General features: G+C 40.4%; 1 non-coding gene across 1 annotated transcript; it reads right to left on the reverse strand.

The window, feature by feature from the left end:
- Positions 1–732: 732 nt before the first annotated feature.
- TRNAG-CCC (transfer RNA glycine (anticodon CCC)) lies at positions 733–805 on the reverse strand. Its single transcript has one exon. It is a non-coding gene; the product is annotated as a tRNA-Gly (tRNA).
- Between the last annotated feature and the right edge of the window lie 5,265 nt (positions 806–6,070).

Raw genomic sequence — 6,070 nt, forward strand, 5'->3', positions numbered from 1 at the left:
TCCTATTATTTCCCCCATTTTGTAGGTGAGGAAACTGAGGCGTGTAGACTATAAGCCACTTGGAACTGGTATTCAAGCCCAGGCTGTAGGGTTAAGTAGTCTACTATACCCCCTCTCTTGTATACACAGGGGAAGCATGCTTGCCCATCATTTTGTAAGGATACATTCCTTGAAGTAGAACTCTTGTCACAGAGTATGCATACTTTCCCCAAAATGCTCTCTAGAACGACAGAACCAGATCATATTTTCCCTGATACCTTTGCCAGTAAGGTGTACTGCAGTTTGTTTTATATCATATAATATTGTTTTTCCAATATGCTATAAAGAATAGAATTTCACTGTTGTTTTAATTAACATTTTAAAAAATCCCAGGTGAAGTTGAACATTTTATGTTTATTTGTCATTTGTACTTATTCTTTCTTTTAAACCATTTTATTTTATTTCTTGGCTGCACAATATGGCTTGTGGGACCTTACTTCTTACTATTTAGTGAACTTTGTTTTCTAATCTTTGGTCCATTTTTTATGATTGACTTACAACAAGTATGTATATATAAAGAATATTTAGTGTCACATACCTTTTTTTAAAAAAAATATTTATTTTGACTGCACTGAATCTTAGTTGCGGCACGTGGGATCTTTAGTGTGGCATGCGGGATCTTTTAGTTGTGGCATGCAGGCTCATAGTTGCAGCATGTGGGATTCTTAGTTGCAGCATGCATGTGGGATCTAGTTCCCCGACCAGGAATTGAACCTGGGCCCCCTGCATTGGGAGCGCAGAGTCTTACCCACTGGACCACCAGGGAGGTCCCTGATGTCACATATCTTAAGGATATTTCTTCCCAAGTTGTTGTCAAAGAATAAAATTTTTTATTGTGGGAAAGTATACAAAACAAAATTCATCACTTTAACCATTTTTAAGTGTACAATTGAATGGCATTAAGTATATTCACAATGTCAGGCAATCATTACCACTATCCATTTCCAGAACATTTTTTATCATCCCTAATAGAAACTGTACCTAGGAATTCCCTGGCAATCCAGTGGTTAGGACTCGGTGCTTTCACTGCTGAGGGCTCAGGTTCAATCCCTGATCAGGGAATTAAGATCCAGCAAGCCGGGACTTCCCTGTTGGCACAGTGCTTAAGAATCCACCTGCCAATGCAGGGGACATGGGTCCGAACCCTGGTCTGGGAAGATCCCACATGCCGTGGAGCAACTAAGCCTGTGCTCTAGAGTCTGTGCTCTAGAGCCCGTGAGCCACAACTGCCGAGCCCCCATGCTACAACTACTGAAGCCCACGTGCCTAGAGCCCGTGCTTGCAACAAGAGAAGCCACTGCAATGAGAAACCTGTGCACCACAAGGAAGAGTAGCCCCCGCTCACCACAACTAGAGAAAGCTCCTGTGCAGCAATGAAGACCCAACACAGCCAAAAATAAATAAATAAATAAATAAATTCATTAAAAAAAAAAAACGATCAAGCAAGTCTCACCGGCGCGGCCGAAAACAAACAAACAAAACAACAGAAGGCTTCCCTGGTGGCGCAGTAGTTGAGAGCCTGCCTGCTGATGCGGGGGACGTGGGTTCGGGCCCCGGTCCGGGAGGATCCCACATGCCGCAGAGCAACTGGGCCCGTGAGCCACAACTGCTGAGCCTGCGCGTCTGGAGCCTGTGCTCCACAACAAGGGAGGTCGCGACAGTGACAGGCCCGTGCACCGTGATGAGGAGCGGCCCGCGCTTGCCACAGCTGGGGAGAGCCCTCGCGCAGAAACGAAGACCCAACACAGCAAAAATAAATACATTAATTAAAAAACTCCTACCCCCAACATCTTCTAAAAAAAAGAAAACAACAGAAAAACCCTACCCCCAAAAAACCCCCCAAAACTGTGTACCCATTAAAAAATAACTCTGATTCACCCTTTCCCACAGCCTATGGTAACCTCCATTCTATGTTCTATGAATTTGCTTATTCTAGGTACCTCATATATGAGGAAGTCATACATTTGTCCTTTTGTTCCTGGCTTATTTCAATTAGGATAATGCTCTCAAGGTTTATTCATATTGTACCATATATCAGAACTTCATCCCTTTTTTATGGCTGAATAATATTCCATTGCATGTGTATACCACATTTTGTTTATCCATTCATCTGTTGGTGCACACTTAGCTTGTTTCCACACTTTGGCTATTGTGAATAATGCTGCTGTAAACATTGGTGTATGTGTATCTATTTGAGTCTTTGTTTATAATTCTTTTAGGTTTATACCTAGGAATGGAATTGCTGGATCATATGGTAATTCTATGTTTAACTTTTTCAGGACAAAGTATATAATTTTTAGAAAGTTAAAAACATACAAATATATATAGTGAGGCTATGTCAGTGATTTACTGACCTCAGTGAGGAGACCAGCAGGAGAGTAAAGCTGATTCAATGGAGAACTCAAGATCCTGAAGTGAAAGAAAGAATGCTGAAATTAGATTGCTAAGTTAAATACAAAACCTGTTATTGTTCTACATGGCAATGAAAGCATAAACTTTGGGAGTATCTTTTCTACCAGATAGAAATCATTCGCATCTCTCCCAAACAAATACCATTTGTGATATCAGTCTTCTACAATCGTCTACAAGTAAACTAAGTTAGCTAATTTTACAGAGTCTGGCGGTAATCTTTTTGAACTTTGTATTTATTGCTTTTCATTTTGTTTATGGTCTTTTCTGCATTCATTTTTCTATCTTTGCTTTTACTGTTTTTGTCTTTTGTTGTTGTCCTTACAAAAGATCATTATGTGTGTGTTTGCATAAATATATATAATGTATACATTCACCTTTATTTTCTGGTAGGAGGTCGCGACAGTGACAGGCCCGTGCACCGTGATGAGGAGCGGCCCGCGCTTGCCACAGCTGGGGAGAGCCCTCGCGCAGAAACGAAGACCCAACACAGCAAAAATAAATACATTAATTAAAAAACTCCTACCCCCAACATCTTCTAAAAAAAAGAAAACAACAGAAAAACCCTACCCCCAAAAAACCCCCCAAAACTGTGTACCCATTAAAAAATAACTCTGATTCACCCTTTCCCACAGCCTATGGTAACCTCCATTCTATGTTCTATGAATTTGCTTATTCTAGGTACCTCATATATGAGGAAGTCATACATTTGTCCTTTTGTTCCTGGCTTATTTCAATTAGGATAATGCTCTCAAGGTTTATTCATATTGTACCATATATCAGAACTTCATCCCTTTTTTATGGCTGAATAATATTCCATTGCATGTGTATACCACATTTTGTTTATCCATTCATCTGTTGGTGCACACTTAGCTTGTTTCCACACTTTGGCTATTGTGAATAATGCTGCTGTAAACATTGGTGTATGTGTATCTATTTGAGTCTTTGTTTATAATTCTTTTAGGTTTATACCTAGGAATGGAATTGCTGGATCATATGGTAATTCTATGTTTAACTTTTTCAGGACAAAGTATATAATTTTTAGAAAGTTAAAAACATACAAATATATATAGTGAGGCTATGTCAGTGATTTACTGACCTCAGTGAGGAGACCAGCAGGAGAGTAAAGCTGATTCAATGGAGAACTCAAGATCCTGAAGTGAAAGAAAGAATGCTGAAATTAGATTGCTAAGTTAAATACAAAACCTGTTATTGTTCTACATGGCAATGAAAGCATAAACTTTGGGAGTATCTTTTCTACCAGATAGAAATCATTCGCATCTCTCCCAAACAAATACCATTTGTGATATCAGTCTTCTACAATCGTCTACAAGTAAACTAAGTTAGCTAATTTTACAGAGTCTGGCGGTAATCTTTTTGAACTTTGTATTTATTGCTTTTCATTTTGTTTATGGTCTTTTCTGCATTCATTTTTCTATCTTTGCTTTTACTGTTTTTGTCTTTTGTTGTTGTCCTTACAAAAGATCATTATGTGTGTGTTTGCATAAATATATATAATGTATACATTCACCTTTATTTTCTGGTAATTATATGTTTTTATTTTTAAAACTTAATTTGTAAACCTTTAAGTATTTGACTTATCAGGAATATATTCTTGCATACAGTTTGAGGTAGGGATCTAAAATTTCTTTTCCCAAATGGTTAGCTAATGTCCCAACACCACCTCTCCCTCACTAGTGTGAAATGCCAAGTATCATATACTGGATTCTCATACTTGGATATGTTTCTGGAATTTTATTTCTGTTTGTCCTTGTCTTCTCTGGTACTAGTATCACAGCTGTAATTATTACTGCTTCATTACACTGTGTTGCCTCTTATAGAGGGAACAGAATGTCTCTGCTACCAGCAATCACGCCTTTAGTCAAAGAGAGCTACTTCTCACAGAGGCAGGGCAAGTGCCCAGCCTTGCTTCACAAGCACCAGCAACTCTCAAATATTTCAGTGCTTTAGGAAATTCCACTGAAAATTCGAGAGAAAGGCACCCACCTAAGGGATCTGAAAGTAAAGGCTGAGTGCTATGTGTGTGTGATTGAGAGGTGGGGGGCAGGGGGTGGAGCGAGGAGCTCATTCATGAACTTCCTCTCAATCACGTAGTTTTACTTTCTGTTCGTTTACATGGAGATGCCAGATTGTCACTGTGTCCTCTCTGCTTTAGAAGGGGATTTTACTTTTAGAGAAGAAGCCCTAAGAAAGAACATAAGAGAGAAGCCCTAATGGGAGGCATTTTCGTCACTCTACTGACACTCTAAATGACTGGAAGCGATCTTTTAGTGTGATGGGGCCTTTTTGGGGCCCTGGATCTCATCTCATTTAGGGCTAAGATGACATGCGAAAGACGAATATATTACGCTTTCCTGACTTCTCAAAATAAGTGCTAGTACTATTGGAATAAAAAACGATATCCCAAGCTCTGTTCACTGGCACAAACTACTGAATCAAGTAAGGATATTCAGCTGGGATCTTTTCATTGCTCTTTTCAAAAATAACTTTTTTTTTTTTTTTTTTCTTTTTTGCGGTATGCGGGCCTCTCACTGTCGTGGCCTCTCCCGTTGCGGAGCGCAGGCTCCGGACACGCAGGCTCAGTGGCCGTGGCTCACGGGCCCAGCCGCTCCGCGGCATGTGGGATCTTCCCGGACCGGGGCACGAACCCGTGTCCCCTGCATCGGCAGGCGGACTCTCAACCACTGCGCCACCAGGGAAGCCCCTCAAAAATAACTTTTGCCTTCAGTGGAAATGGCACAAAATATAGCCATATTTAATAGACTAAATAGTATTCTTGAAGGGCCAGTCATCCATTTCTGAAGAATGACTTATTAACCTCATTTCTACTCTTTGCTGAGTACCTTATTCTTTCAAAGCATTTCAAGAATACATAAAGTTCTTATCATGCTTTTTGTTTCACAGTATCTCCATAGCGGAAGTTTCTTCCCGCTACCTTTTTCAGGCTTGTCTTTGTCTTGTCTGGAGGAGAAACTGATGCTTCCAGTGAGCTCAAGTCATCCCCTCTGTTGTTTCAGCCTGCTGTAGCTGTTGCTGCTGCCTTTAGCCTTGGGATTGGATTCCTGTGCCACTGCCAGGAAAACATGTTAGTCACTCTCCTCTGAGTTAGAGCTTGCACTGCTGGCGTTCAAGTGTCAAACTGTAATCGTCTGTGATATATTTAGATTTTGAACTCACTTTGCATTTGAACATTAACTACATGTCCACAAGAAAATAAATAGTCCTCCTGTGGCTGTGACGCCATGCCTGGGCAGAGCGCCACATGAAATTTTTCACAGTAACACTGTTCATAGTAACACTGATTCTTTATCAAATTACACATATTCATACCCCAGATTCCTCTTTAATCAGGAAACCTGAAAAGTGAATTATTATCGGAGGCCACAGGGCTTTTTAAAATCATTGTCCTTGAGTCTCAGAGCAAGAAGCAAAGAGCATTCTGTCCTGAGACAAAGAAGCTGTATTTAGGTGAAGGGAAACCAGCATAGGATACACTGAGTCCTGATGAATTTGACACTTTAAACAAAAGATGGTAAAAGAGTTTTGTAATTTGCAGACATGAGATGGCAGGATAGCTCCCTGGGCGGGGGGGGGGGGGCCC

The sequence above is a fragment of the Lipotes vexillifer genome, unplaced genomic scaffold, assembly GCF_000442215.2.
Source record: "Lipotes vexillifer unplaced genomic scaffold, Lipotes_vexillifer_v1.1 scaffold217, whole genome shotgun sequence".
NCBI classification, from domain to species: domain Eukaryota; kingdom Metazoa; phylum Chordata; class Mammalia; order Artiodactyla; family Lipotidae; genus Lipotes; species Lipotes vexillifer.